The sequence below is a fragment of the Mesoplodon bidens genome, assembly GCF_964165515.1.
Source record: "Mesoplodon bidens genome assembly, chromosome: 15".
Lineage (NCBI taxonomy): Eukaryota > Metazoa > Chordata > Mammalia > Artiodactyla > Ziphiidae > Mesoplodon > Mesoplodon bidens.
Window position 1 is genome coordinate 34996396 of NC_138171.1, and position 15565 is coordinate 35011960.

Consider the following 15565-nt stretch of genomic DNA (forward strand, 5'->3'; position numbering starts at 1 on the left):
GCCTGGACATCACAGGTGCTTAATAAATATTTATTGATGAAAAGTAGAAAGAATGAAAAGAAAAAAGAAAGAGTGAGAGAGAGAAAGAAAGAAAAGAAGGAAGGAAGGAAGGAAAGAGAGAGGAAGGAAGAAAGAGAGAGACAAGGAAATATGAATCACTATACAAGAAACTAAATCACAGTATTAGTTTTGACTATGAAGAGAAAAATATACAATTATAAAAATATATAATTATAAAATATATTAGACACAGATTACTATGTCTAAAATTAATGTAAATACATTAGAAAGATGGGAAGCGGGGGCTAGCTAGTTGCATTTTCTTTTCCTGAAGACAGTGTTTCCCAAATTCCCTGTTTGGACCATGAATAGGTTGTGGTCATTGGAACTTGGGCAGTGAAGATGCATACCATTTCCATGCCTGGACATCAAACATCTCATGCAATCCTTTGTTCTCTGTCTCTCTGTCTCTGTCTCTCTGTCTCTGTCTCTCTCAGCTCATCAGTGGGCTGGGTGCAGAGGATGAGTAGTGACCTCTGGGGAGGCTCTAGGAGACAGTGGAGACATAGAATGAAAGGGACCTGGGTTCTCGAGTAGCAGCTTGGAGGACAGCAGTGTGGAAAGCTGCTCCCAGACACTGGCTGGACTTCAGGTGAGTTCAAAATAAACTTTTGTGTCAAACAGCCACTGAAATTCCAGGGCTGTTTTTTTTTTTTTTTTTTTGCTTTACAATGGTGTGTTAGTTTCTGCTTTATAACAAAGTGAATCAGTTATACATATACATATGTTCCCATATCTCTTCCCTCTTGCCAGGGCTATTTTTTTTTTTAAAGTATTCACACAGCAATGAGGATACAATGAAAATTACTTTTTTTTTTTTTTAATGTTGGGGGTAGGAGTTTGTTTATTTATTTATTTATTTATTTATTTCTGCTGTGTTGGGTCTTCGTTTCTGTGCGAGGGCTTTCTCTAGTTGTGGCAAGCGGAGGCCACTCTTCATTGCGGTGCGCGGGCCTCTCACTGTTGTGGCCTCTGTTGTTGCGGAGCACAGGCTCCAGATGCGAAGGCTCAGTAGCTGTGACTCACGGGCCCAGTCGCTCCGCGGCATGTGGGATCCCCCCAGACCAGGGCTCGAACCCGTGTCCCCTGCATTAGCAGGCAGACTCAACCACTGCGCCACCAGGGAAGCCCCCAGGGCTATTTTTATTGCTGCAAAAAAGAGAAATGTCAAAAAAGGGATTCATTAGGAACTACTAGTGTATCAGTCTGTGTCCACTCAGGAGAAAGAAATCACACATTAATTGGAACAGGGAAAGTTAACATAAAGAATTATTAACTGTAGCAGAGTAAAGAGAATTCCAAAGAATACTGTAGTGATGAGGAAGAGAACCTGAATTCTGAAATAAATCTTTAGCTGATTTGCTCTAAAGTGATATTCATTCCACTATTTATTCCATCTGCTGAATATTCTTAAAGAATATTTCCACTTGCAAGGTATCTACTGGGTTCTTTGTAGGGTATAAAGAATTCAAAGTAAGATACACACTAATCAAAATAAAATTGACCCCAGGAGGGATCTGAGCTTCTGTTCCCACCTGGCAGCAAAACAGCAGGAAAAAATGGAGTGAATAAATGCTGGCTGGCACTGCACTCCCCCACCCTAATGTCAGTAGTGCAAAGTGTGGACCTGAACTTCCCCCTTCATCTGGAGGCAACAAGGCCATGGGAATTGGTGCTCCACTTACACCAGGGTGGCATCAGCAGGGCCCAAAGGGAGCTGAACATCCCCCTGCACCTGGACCTACATGCTACACCTAAACAGGGTGACTGCCTGCTAAATAGACCTGGGGTCTCACAATATAATACCTAAAATGTCCAGTATACAAGGGAAAATCACTCATACCAAGAACCAGGACAATCACAACTTGTATGAGAAAAGACAATCAACCGGTGCCAACACCAAGATTACTCAGACGTTGGAATTATCTGATGAGGATTTTTAAAGCAGCCATCATGAGTGTCCATCCACAGATGAATGGATAAAGAAGGTGTGGTATATATATGTAATGGAATATTACTCAGCCATAAAAAAGAATGATATGATGCCATTTGCAGTAACGTGTAGACCCAGAGATTATCATACTAAGTGAAGTGTCAGACAGAGAAAGACAAATACTGTATGATATCACTTATATGTGGAATCAAAAAAATACAAATGAACTTATTTACAAAACAGAAATAGACTCACAGGCATAGAAAACAAACTTATGGTTACTAAAGGGGAAAGGGGGAGAGGGATAAATTAGTTGGAATTTTCTCAAAAGCATGATAAGCAAGTGCCACAATTAGTCTGACGCCACCTTTACAGTTGAGTTCACAGAGATCATGATTACTGAACAACTGGCTAGCTTTTCTATTTTACCTTCCTACTCTTCAGATACCTTCAAGACTTGGACTTGATTCTGGCTGCTTGGGATATACTTTTATTTAAAATAATCGCTATAGATATTGTGTCTTTTTCTTTTCTAAATGGGAGATAAGTCACAAGTCCTGTGATAGTTTTCTCTTTTCCGTTAGTCTTTGTTTTTTTTGGGGGGGGGCGCTGTGTTGTGTCTTTGTTGCTGCGCGTGGGCTTTCTCTAGTTGCAGCGAGCCAGGGCTACTCTTCATTGCGGTGTGCAGACTTCTCATTGTGGTGGCTTCTCATTGTGGTGGCTTCTCATTGTGGTGGCTTCTCTTGTTGCGGAGCATGGGCTCTAGACGCGTGGGCTTCAGTAGTTGTGGCACACGGGCTCAGTCGTTGTGGCTTGCAGGCTCTAGAGCGCAGGCTCAGTAATTGTGGTGCACGGGCTTAGTTGCTCCGCGGCATGTGGGATCTTCCCGGACCAGGGCTCGAACCAGTGTCCCCTGCATTGGCAGGCGGATTCTTAACCACTGTGCCACCAGGGAGCCCCTGATTGTGGGTAACTTTTATTTTCACCTTTTTGCTTATGCATGTTTCCTAATGTTGCTACAATTCTTCTGTATTGTTTGGTTTTTAAAATAGATTTTAAAATGTTAACTGCCTTCATCAACAAACCTCCTCCATCTCTTTGCTCTAGGGATGCAGTTTCATCTACGGACCCTACACAAAATCCATCATGCTTTCTTTTCCTTCCCATTTTTGCACCTTTTGGGCTCCAGTCTGCACTGTCCTAAGCAACATCTAGTCCTAATGACAAAGGAATTAGACGTCACTATTTTCCTTAACCCCAAGACTCAACTTGTTTCCTTTCCCCCTTACCTCCTCTGCCTTCATTTCTCCAAAACAGATAGCCTCAAATCCATCCTCTAGAGTTGTATGGTTGAGGAGCTAAATGTGACTATTGACTTAAGAGAAAAACAGAGATGAAACCCACCCCATCCCTTCCTAATTCCTGAATATTTTACTTCTTCCTTTTTGGGGGAGAGGTGGATGGGTGGGGGTGGTCTTCTCCTTTCACAATCTTTTTTTTTTCCTTTCCTCTACAAAGAAATACATAATACACCTCCACCACTCCCCTCAAAAATCCTGGATTCAGGTCATACCCGCTGTTAATATCTAGCTACTTACTGCATATCTTGCATAACTTGCTTAACTTGTTTCTTCTGTAATGAAATTAATCATATCTACCTTATTTACATTACAAAGTGGTTGAGTTGGTAAATATAACCTGCAAAAGCTCTGAAGACATAAAATGCACATTACAAATTCTGAATGAGGCATGATTGATTGTTCTTTTTCTCCTCCTCTTATTCTACTTCCTGCCTCCTTTGATTACTAGTTAGGTTTTCTTCCTTTTCTGCTCTTTCTCCTTTCCTCTTTCTCCCTCCTCACCAATCTCTTTTCTTATTTATTTATTTATAAAAATTGAAGTATAGTTGATTTACAATATTGTGTTAGTTTCCAGTATAGAGCAAAATGATTCAGTTACACATATATATGTATATATCTATATTCTTTTTTTTCAATTCTTTTCCATTACAGTTTACTACAAGATATTGAATATATTTCCCTGTGCTATACAGTAAATCCTTGTTGTTTATTTTATATATGGTAGTGTGCCTCTGTTAATCCCATACTCCCAATTTATCCCTCCCCGCCCCCTTCCCCTTTGGTAACCATACTTTGTTTTCTACGTCTGTGAGTCTGTTTCTGTTTTGTAAATAAGTTCATTTGTACTATTTTTTTTTATTCCACATATGAGTGGTGTCATATAATATTTGTCTTTCTCTGACTTACTTCACTTAGTATGATAATCTCTAGGTCCATCTGTGTTGCTGCAAATGGCATTATTTCATTTTTTTACGGCTGAGTAGTATTGCATTTATGTATGTATATATACATACGTAAATGTATATATATCTTCTTTATCCGTTCATCTGTTGCTGGACACTTAGGTTGCTTCCACATCTTGGCTATTGTGAATAGTGCTGCTATGAACGTTGGAGTGTATGTATCTTTTCTTTTTTTTTTCCATGTTTAAACATACATTTTAATATGAGAAATAAACTACATCAAAATAACAATAGTGGAGCTTCCCTGGTGGCGCAGTGGTTAAGAATCCACCTGCCAGTGCAGGGGACACTGGTTCAAGCCCTGGTCCGGGAAGATCCCACATGCTGCGGAGCAACTAAGCCCATGTGCCACAACTACTGAGCCTGTGTGCCACAACTACTGAAGCCCGCGCACCTAGAGCCCATGCTCCACCACAAGAGAAGGCACCACAATGAGAAGCCTGCGCACGACAATGAAGAGTAGCCCCCACTCGCCACAATTAGAGAAAGCCCACATGCAGCAACAAAGACCCAACACAGCCAAAAATAAATAAATAAAAAATAAATTAATTAACAAAAATAATGATAGTGATTGTAGTTGAGGTCTTGGGACTGTTGGTGCCTTTTCTCCTAATTTCTAAGTCTTTTATAATGTGAACAAATTTATTTTTTTCACATGTATAAGAATTTTATTGTTGCATTGTTTTTTAAAATTGGATTATAGTTTCTATTGGAGTATAGATTTACAATGTTGTGTTAGTTTCTGCTGTACAGCAAAATGAATCAGTTATACATATACATATATCCACTCTTTTTAAAATTCTTTTTCCATATAGGTCATTACAGAGTATTGAGGAGAGTTCCCTGTGCTATAAAGTAGGTCCTTATTAGTTATCTATTTTATATATGGTAGTGTGTATATGTCAATCCCAATCTCCCAATTTATCCCTCCCCCACTTTCCCTCCTGGTAACAATAAGTTTGTTTTCTACATCTGTGACTCTATTTCTGTAGATAAGTTCATTTGTATCATTTTTTTAGAATCCACGTATAAGCAATAGTGCATGGTATTAGTCTTTGTCTGACTTATTTCACTTAGTATGATAATCTCTAGGTCCATCCATATTGCTGCAAATGGCATTATTTCATACTTTTTTATGGCTGAGTAATATTTCATTGTATATATGTATCACATCTTCTTTATCCATTCATCTGTCGATGGACATTTAGGTTACTTCCATGTCTTGGCTACTGTAAATAGTGCAGGTATGAACATTAGGGTGCGTGTATATTTTCAAACTATGGTTTTCTCCAGATATATGCCCAGGAGTGGGATTGCTGGATCATACAGTAGTTCTATTTTTATTTTTTAAAGGAACCTCCATACTGTTCTTCACAGTGGCTGCACCAATTTACATTGCCACCAACAGTGTGCGAGGGTTCCCTTTTCTCTACATCCTCATCAGTATTTGTTATTTGTGTTCCTTTTCATGATAGCCATTCTGACAGGTGTGAGTTGGTATCTCACTGTGGTTTTGATTTGCATTTCCCTGATGATTAGTAATGTTTAGCATTTTTTCATGTGCCTGTTGGCCATCTGCATTTCCTCTCTGAAAATGTCTATTCAGTTCTGCCCATTTTTTAATCAGGTTGTTTGGGGTTTTTTTGATATTGAGCCATATGTGCTGTTTGAAAATTAAGCCCTTGTCAGTCACGTTGTTTGCAAATATTTTCTCACATTCTATAGGTTGTCTTTTCATTTTGTTTATGGTTTCCTTTGCTGTGCAAAAGCATTTAGGTTTAATTAGGTCCCATTTGTTTATTTTTGCTTTTATTTCCATTACTCTAGGCGACGGATCCAAAAAGTATTGCTGCTATTTATGTCAGAGAATGTTTTGCGAACATTCTCTTCTATGAGTTTTATGGTGTCCTGTCTTATATTTAAGTCTTTAAGCCATTTTGAGTTTATTTTTGTGTATGATGTGAGGGAGTGTTCTAACTACCCACCTCTTTTCATTTATTCCTTCTGCAAACATAGATCAACGGCTGGGTCAGGCACGCTGCTAGAATGCTTTGAAGAGCTCAACGCTAAAGTGGGAACCCAGCTTACAGACTAGTAGCTGCAGTATGATGCTGTAATTTCTAGAATAGCACAGAGGACCCTGCAATTAATTCTGGGCACAGGTGAGTCCTCTCAGAGGAAGTGGTGGTTTGAAGAGGGCTTTGAAGAATGAAATAGTTCACAGATAGGCAGAGGAGGGAGGGAAGAGCATCCCAGACAGAAGTACCACCTGCAGAGAGAAAAACGGATAATCCCAGGAAGGCAGAGGCAGAAGATGCAGCCAGAATGGAAGATTACAGGCAGATCATGCCGTATTTTTTTAAACCTTGACTAGAGAGTTCAGACTTATAACCAAATTCAGAGTTTCCTAGCTTTGTTTTCGTTGTGGTCTTGGGAGAGAGCTTACAGGATCACTGAGAGGTCTCCCTATCAGGTGAGAGGGTACCAGCTGTGTGGGAATGATTAGCATCTTCTCATCCCAAACACTTCCCAACCCTGACCTACTCACTCTTTTCTTCTCTCTTCCTTTGTTTTTCTCCCTCCTCTCTACCCTACTCCCTCTCCTTTCCCTACTGCCCTTCGCCACTCTGGGCTCTCCATGCATTTGGGGCAGGAAAGCATGATCAATAGCATTAGGAATTCTGTGCAAGTGCACTGATGCCCACGTGGTGGGTGTGAAGGGGAGGAGGTGAAACGGGTCCCCCACCGAGGATCACAATTACTCACTTGGTCATGGGGGAAAGTGAAATAAAGCACAAGGAAACAAAAAATGAGAGCAATGGGCATGGGATTTTTGGGAGGGGTTTTCCTACCAAAGAGGCAAGAGGTAAATTCATGTCCACGTTTGAATTTTTTTTAATGTACGAAAAAGAAAGTGGGTCTGAATTATGGGTTGTGAGAAAGTAAAGTTTCCTTCGCTCCTGCCAGGGTCCTGAGCAGCCTCTCAAGAGTGATTCAGGGCCATCACCCACCACCCCAGGATGACCCCCAATTGTGACAGGCAGGACCAACTATAAAATTTCACTCAGAACCTATATTCTCAACAGGAGCAGTATCATCTCCAAGGGGATAAAAGTGGTTTGGGGCGGGGGGCAGTGAGTGAAAAGAATCTTGGATATTATTGTACAATGGTTAGTGGCCCTCCAAAGGGCCACAGTACATAAACAAATATATGTTATATCTGTGGTGTTAAGATTTTATGAAAGGATAGCCATTAGGAAAATAAAATTGTCTAGAAAGTTTCCTAAGGGGCATGATACTTTTTTAAAAGTTGACAACCACTAATTCAGAGGAAAAAGCAAATTCCTACATATGCCCCTATGAGATCAGGCCCATTACCTCCCTGAGCACAGAAAGTTCCAACCACACTGGCCTCTCTGCTGATTCTCCAGTACATCAGGCACACACATCCGTGCACATACCGAGCCTTGGCATTGTGTTACCTCTGCCGCGGATACTCTGTCCCGGGTTTCCTCCAGGCTGACTTCCTCACCTCCTTCCAGTCTTCACTCGACTCTTCTCAATGTCTCCTCAGAGAGACCCACCATGACTATCCTATTTAATACTGCAGCACACTCTGGATCCCATTTGCCCTGATCTACTTTTGCTTTTTTTTTCCCCCATAGCACTTATCATCTTCTTCTTCTTTTCATACGTTTAATTCATATATGCCATGTCCACGTATAAATTAGTAAGATTTTACTAGACATTGCATATTAACTTTTTTGCATCATTACTGCCTATATATTTTAACTTTACCACCAACAACAAACAACAGCAACAAAACCTTCTCTAAAGACTACGGACAGTGGTAAGACAGAGCAGTCATCACGTTGCTCTGCTCAAGTATATGGAAGTCTTCTGTTGGTGATGAAATACACAACCCTCTCCCCTCACTGAAGAGTATAGCCTGAAACGGAAATGGAACAATTTAAAAGATAATACAAAATGACGTGAAGTTTTAAGACAACTAAAACTAGATGTAGGTCCAAAGTTGTTAAACTTTCCACCAACTGGTGATGACTGGTGTGTCAGAATCATCTCGGGGAACTTTTGAAAAGAGTGTCCTAAGACACATTTCCCAGTTTTCAATGTTAGTGTTGTTCAGGGTGGGAGCAGAGCTAGTCTCAGGTATTTCTAGCACACAACAGATTTAAGAACTACAAGCTCCATTTTAGAATTAATCAGAAGCACCACAGCACAAGCCAATTTAAAAATATGCAAGAGGGCTTCCCTGGTGGCGCAGTGGTTGAGAGTCCGCCTGCCGATGCAGGGGACACGGGTTCGTGCCCCGGTCTGGGAGGATCCCGCATGCCGCAGAGCGGCTGGGCCTGTGAGCCATGGCCGCTGAGCCTGCGAGTCTGGAGCCTGTGCTCCGCAACGGGAGAGGCCCACGTACCGAAAAAAACAAACAAACAAACAATAAAAATATGCAAGAGATAAGAACCCAATTTAGTAGCTTTTCACCGAGTCACTGAAGCGGACATACACATTTTCTTTACACAGGACTACATAGATAGGTGGAACAGGATGAAAAGGAGGTCACTTGCTATAGCAACTGATGGCAGTGTTCTAACGTCTCATTTCCCTGGTCCACCAAGTAGGTTCTAAAGCGATGCATTATGGACTTTTCAAACAATTAGACTGAGTGGAACCATAGCAGCAAGGATGCATGCTGCTTCTACCAAATCCACAGGGCCCCGAACACTGATGACACCAGTGCACCTATATATTACTGAAACAAAAATACTGAGAAATAATTACATAAGACGCACCGATAGTTTCTGTGTGGGGCGGGGCTGGGGCCATGGGGGAGGTGTCAGTGATTAATGCTGATCCTGAACCGCTGAAGGGCTGCAATCCAGAATTCGAAAAACAGACCCACTCCAATACTTCATAGGTAGGAAAACACGAGTCTGTAGATATGCCATTTCACCATCTCAGTTAAATCTTCCGTGTGACCTTTCATTTACCAAACTCCCACCATGAAACCTCTCCACAACATAACCTCAAATGAGGTCCATCTCCAACCTCTGCATTCTCTTCCTGCAGAGGCTGGCTTCCACCAAAGGACCTAGAACAAGGCCACCAAACCTTTCATCTTACAAGCCCTATTGCCAAAGAAAGTGACCCATACTTTCTCCTGTAGGGCAAAAATTCTAAGACAACATAAGTTAGGTAAATCATCCATTACATATGCAATCAACTGGACCAGTTGCACAGGAATGCCCATTCTAGCCATAAGTAACCAGGAGGAAAAATAGAGCATAGGGGCAGACAATGGATAGATGTACACTAAAAATGATAAAACTGTTTTTAGAGACATTTCTCTTGGCTATAACAAATAATTTAAAGTAGGCTGCTTACAGGTAAAAATCACAATGAACAGCATTATCAATTAAACAATTCCCAAAGCTAGTGATTTTAGCTAAATAATTATACACTGGAACCTTCTAAGAAGGCTGCTAATAAACTAAACTATGTCAAAATTTGCAGTTTTAAAGTCAGACTTGAAAGCCAAGGTAAGCAACTACTTTGTATAGCTATTACCTCTGACCAAGGCGTAAGAATTCACTCAGACAGATAACATTCATAACCTACCTAAAAATAGGATAGCTCATAATTTTTCTAAACTGTTCTTCCCTGCTGTGGACAGCCCTTGATCTCTGACTATAAAGCTTGGCAAACTTTGTCAAACGCTGTTAGTTTTATAAGTTACTAAAAACCTCTATAAATAAAGCCTCATTTCTCAAATCTGGACAGTTTTCTCATTCTGAATGCCTAAACATTTAGGTCACAAATTGAAATACCAGTAGAAAAATATTCATCTTTAGGCAGGTTGTATAGTTACCACATGGCAAGAAACTGACAAGAAAATGTAAACATTCAGAGCATAAAAATACTTCAAAGCATTATGAACTTTGTACTTAGTATACTTTCCTAAATTTTAGTATTTCCAAATACAGGAAAAGCAGACTGCTGTAGGATCTTAGATGATTTAAGCTAACTTAATAAGTGAATGAATCCTTTCCAGTCCTGGGAAACTTATAGTCCTAGAAGGAACTATAAATTCAGTTGAGTGTGGAAAAAAAGTATGAGGCCAGGGCTGAGGATGTGACTCATGACCACATTATTAATTCTGTCTGGGACCCCTTCCTTAGGGTCATAAGAATAACTAGAAATTGAGGCATGTTAAAGCTGTATCTGGAGCCTAGCCAGAGCGAGAGGGATTCTTTTCTTGGGCCTCATTCACGAAGAGCCTCATATGTAGGTTTTGAACAGTCCTCAAAAGGGGGTTGGTCATATATTCAGCCAGAGACATGCCCACTATAAAGGAAGGAGACTTACAGCCTACGGTTTAACCGGTGTCTCATTACAGCATTCTGCCTCAGGGATTAACTTTGTAAACCCTGTAATTATTGCATGACTATCAAAATTATAAAGGTTTGTAATATCTCCCTGTTAAAAGCATTCATTTGTTAAATGTATCTATTTCAGTCGTGCCACAATTTTGGAACCCTGCTTTTGCTTCTCTTTGGTTTTCACATACTACTAAATTTGAGAAATGGAGGTGGCTTGGGCTTTAAGAGAGCCTGCATAGGTCAAATAGTCTTGGTCCCCTCTTGGCCACAGAGAACCAAGGAAGTGGACTATGCAGCATTACATGGCACTTGCAGGCTGCCAGGTCCCAGACCCCAAATGCCTCCTACCCTTCTGGCTCCCCAAGCTTCCTCCAAGATATGTTCTTACAAAGCACATTCCTTCCTTTTTGCTCAGTTATCCCATAATACTCCTGAGTAGCAGTAGGGGTAAAAAAAGGAAAGTGGGAAGGATTACCCAGGAGTGCAGCCTGTGACACTGTGATTTATGATAAGAAATATATATTTGGTCTTTGTCCCATTTCTGGCACAGAGATCCTAAAACCCTTAGAGTTTCCTAAGTGAGGAGAGCAACAAAGGTGTCTTTCGTTATGTTGATGAGGTGACTCTGAGGTTCTGGACTGGTTGTCATTGGAGCCAGATTAGGGGGTTGGAACTTTCAGTCTCACCATCCCCACCTCCTACACCAATGGTCAATGATTTAATCAATCATGACTGTAAGGAAGTCTCCATAAAAACTCAAAAGGACGGGATTTGGAGAACTTCTGGGTTGGAGATTTAGGAAGAATTGTGCACTCAGAGAGAGGATGGGAGCTCCACTGCCCTTTCCCCATACCTTGCCCTGTGCCTCTCTTCCATCTGGCTGTTCCTGAGTTCCATCCTTTTATGATAAACCAGTGATCTAGCAAGCAAGATCTTTCTCAGAGTTTTGTGAGCCACTCCAGCAAATTAATCAAACCCGAGGAGGGGGTTGTTGGAACCTCCAATCTAGAGCCAGTTGATCAAAAACACAGGTGTTAACCTGGGCTTCGACTGGTCTCTGAAGTGGGGGAAGGGGCAGTCTTGTAGACTGAGCCCTTAAACTGTGTAATCTGATGCTATCTCTGGGTAGATAGTGTCAGAATTAAGTGGAATTTTGTTGAATTCTCAGACTCCCAGCTGGTGCACCAAGAATTCCTTGCTAGTGTGGGGACCGCCCTGCAACACACACACATAGCAGTGGAGTCCAAGAACCCTTTTACAGGCCCAGGTATGACTGCTGCCATGAAAGCCATCACAGCAAATGGGCACCCGCCCTCTTGGGGTTTTGTGGCTGTGATGGTTCATTTTATGTGCCAATTTGGCTAGGTTGTGTGCCCAGTTGTCTGGTCAAACACCAGTCTAGATGTTGCTGTTGAAGGAAACCAGAATATGTTGCCCCAAAATATGCCTCTTTGACATAAAAATTACTTTGCACTAAAGGTATTTTTACCAGTAGGTGCAAGAAGGATGCTCTGACTCTCCCCTTTTTCTTCCTGAAAGCAGGAGATAAGACCTTCATATGGAAGATGTGTCCACCTCCTACCAGAAGGAAGGTAACATTCTTATCATCAAGGATGGGAAGTTAAGACTTGGAAAATTCTGTAAAACAGACCTTATTAAAACAATTCCTGTCTTTCCACAGTTTAGTTACTTTTCCACAGTCACCTCTTTGCTCAACCTGGTATAAAAGCATGTAGGTTTTACCACTTCTTTGGCAGAAACATGAAAAACAAAGCTATGTGTTATTTAGAAATCTATCTCAAAATGATAAAGAAGATCAAGGAAGTGACAAACAAAATTTGAAATAATGGTTACTTCTGGGGTAGAGAGGGGGATGGGATAGAGAGACACACAAAGGGTTTCAAAGAGTTGATAGTTGCTATAGACTGAATGTTTGTGTCTATCTGCATCCCCAACCTGCCAAATTCATATTAATCTTTAATTTGATGGTATTTGGAGGTGGGGACTTTGGGAAGTGCTTAGGTCATGAGGGTGGAGCCCTCATGAATGGCTTGAACACCCTTGAAAATAGACCGAGTGAAAGACTTGTACTCAGAAAACTATAAAACACTGATGAAAGAAATCAAAGATGACATAAACAGATGGAGAAATACACCATGTTCTTGGATTGCAAGAATCAATATTGTGAAAATGACTATACTACCCAAAGAAATCTACTGATTCAATGCAATTCCTATCAAACTACCAATGGCATTCTTCACAGAATTAGAATAAAAAATTTTACAATTCATATGGAAAAACAAAAGACCCCAAATAGCCAAAGCAATCTTGAGAAAGAAAAATGGAGCTGGAGGAATCCAGCTCGCTGACTTAAGCTATACTACAAAGCTACAGTAATCAAGACAGTATGGAACTGGTACAAAAACAGAAATATAGATCAGTGGTACAGGATAGAAAGCGCAGAGGTAAACCCACGCACATATGGTCACCTAATTTATGACAGAGGAGGCAAGAACATACAATGGAGAAAAGACAGCCTCTTCAATAAGTGATGCTGGGAAAACGGAACAGCTACCTGTAAAAGAATGAAATTAGAACACTCCCTAACACCATACACAAAAATAAACTCCAAATGGATTAAAGACCTAAATGTAAGACCAGACACTATAAAACTCATAGAGGAAAACATAGGAAAAACACTCTTTGACATAAACCACAGCAAGATCTTTTTTGACCCACCTCATAGAGTAATGAAAATAAAAACAAAAATAAACAAATGGGACCTAATGAAACTTAAAAGCTTTTGCACAGCAAAGGAAACCATAAACAAGACGAAAAGACAACCCTCAGAATGGGAGAAAATATTTGCAAATGAAACAATGGACAAAGGATTAATCTCCAAAATATACAAACAGCTCATGGAGCTCAAAATCAAAAAAAGAAACAGTCCAATTAAAAAATGGGTGGAAGACCTAAATAGACATTTCACCAAAGAAGACATACAGATAGCCAAGAGGCACATGAAAAGCTGCTCAACGTCACTAATTTTTAGAGAAATGCAAATCAAAACTACAATGAGGTGTTACCTCACACCAGTCAGAATGGCCATTATCAAAAAATCTAGAAACAGTAAATGCTGGAAAGGGTGTGGTGATAAGGGAACCCTCTTGCACTGTTGGTAGGAATGTGAATTGATGCAACTGCTATGGAGAGCAGTATGGAGTTTCCTTAAAAAAACTAAAAATAGAACCACCATATGACCCAGCAATCCCACTACTGGGCATATACCCTGAGAAAACCATAATTCAAAAAGAGACATGTACCACAGTGTTCACTGCAGCACTATTTACAATAGCCAGGGTATGGAAGGAACCTAAGTATCCATCAACAGATGAATGGATAAAGAAGATGTGGCACATATATACAATGGAATATTACTCAGCCATAAAGAGAAACGAAATTGAGTTATTTGTAGTGAGGTGGATGGACCTGGAGTCATACAGAGTGAAGTAAGTCAGAAAGAGAAAAACCAAAACCGTATGCTAATGCGTATATACAGAATTAAAAAAAAAAAAAAAGGTCCCGATGAACCTAGTGGCAGGGCAGGAATAAAGACGTACACAGAGAATGGTTTTGAGGACACGGCAGGGAGGGGGAAGCTGGGGCAAAGTGAGAGTAGCATGGACATATATAAACTAGCAAATGTAAAATAGTCAGCTAGTGGGAAGCCGCAGCATAGCACAGGGAGATCAGCTCCGTGCTTTGCGACAACCTACGGGGTGGGATAGGGAGGGTGGGAGGGAGGCTCAAGAGGGAGGGGATATGGGGATATATGTATGCATATGGCTGATTCACTTTGTTGTACAACAGAAACTAACACAGTATTGTGAAGCAATTATACTCCAATAAAGATCTATTAAAAAAGAAAAGAAAATAGACCCCAGAGACCTCTCACACCTTCCACCATGTGAGGACACAGCACAGATGTCATCTGTGAAACAGGAAGTGGGCATTCGCCAGACACCAAATCTGCTAGCGCCTTGATCTTGGACTTCCCAGCCTCCAGAACTGTGAAAAATAAATGTTTGTTGTTTATAAACCACCCAGTCTATTCTTTTATAGCCGCCTGAATGGTCTATGGCAGTAATATTCTATTTCTTAAGATCTAAGTGTCTCTCTCTCTCTCTCTCTCTCATTCTCTGTGTGTGTGCATACATACACACTGTTATTAATACATAAAAGATTCAATAATTTAAAAAATCTTAAAAAAATAAAGTAGGTCTTGTGACCCAGCAATTTCACCCAAGGTATTTACCCAACAGAAATGTGTATGTATGTTCACCAAAAGATATGAACTGGATCATTCATGGAAGCTTTAGTCCTAATAACTCACAATTGGAAACTACCCAAGTGCCCATCAATGGTTGGATGGATAAATAAATTGTGTCACATGTGTACAATGAAACACTATAGAGCAATGAGAATGAATGAACGAAACCTCCACATGGCAACATGAATGAATCACACAACCTTGATGCTAAATAGAAGGAGTCAATCACACAAGAGTACATTCTGTGTGATTCCATTTATGTCAAGTACAGAAACAGGCAAAACTACTCGATGCTGTTAGAAGTCCCTTTCTCCATGGGAGAAAGGTTGAGACTGGACAAGAAGGGTGCTTTGGGAGCTGTAATGCTCTTTTTTGATCTGGATGCTGGTGCATGTGCGTTCAGTTTGTGAAGAGGTACTGTGCTGTACATTTATGATATGTGAACTTTTTCTGTATGTATATTATGCTTGAATAAAGTTTTTGTAACACCTTTATTGGAGTATAATTGCTTTACAATG

At 40.5% G+C, this 15565-nt stretch overlaps 1 long non-coding RNA gene across 1 annotated transcript; it reads left to right on the forward strand.

Annotated features, from left to right (window-relative positions):
- Positions 1-534: 534 nt before the first annotated feature.
- Positions 535-12599, forward strand: LOC308629494. The gene is made up of 3 exons (XR_014017678.1): positions 535-652; positions 6333-6478; positions 12260-12599. It is a non-coding gene; the product is annotated as an uncharacterized lncRNA (long non-coding RNA).
- The last annotated feature ends 2966 nt before the right edge of the window (positions 12600-15565 follow it).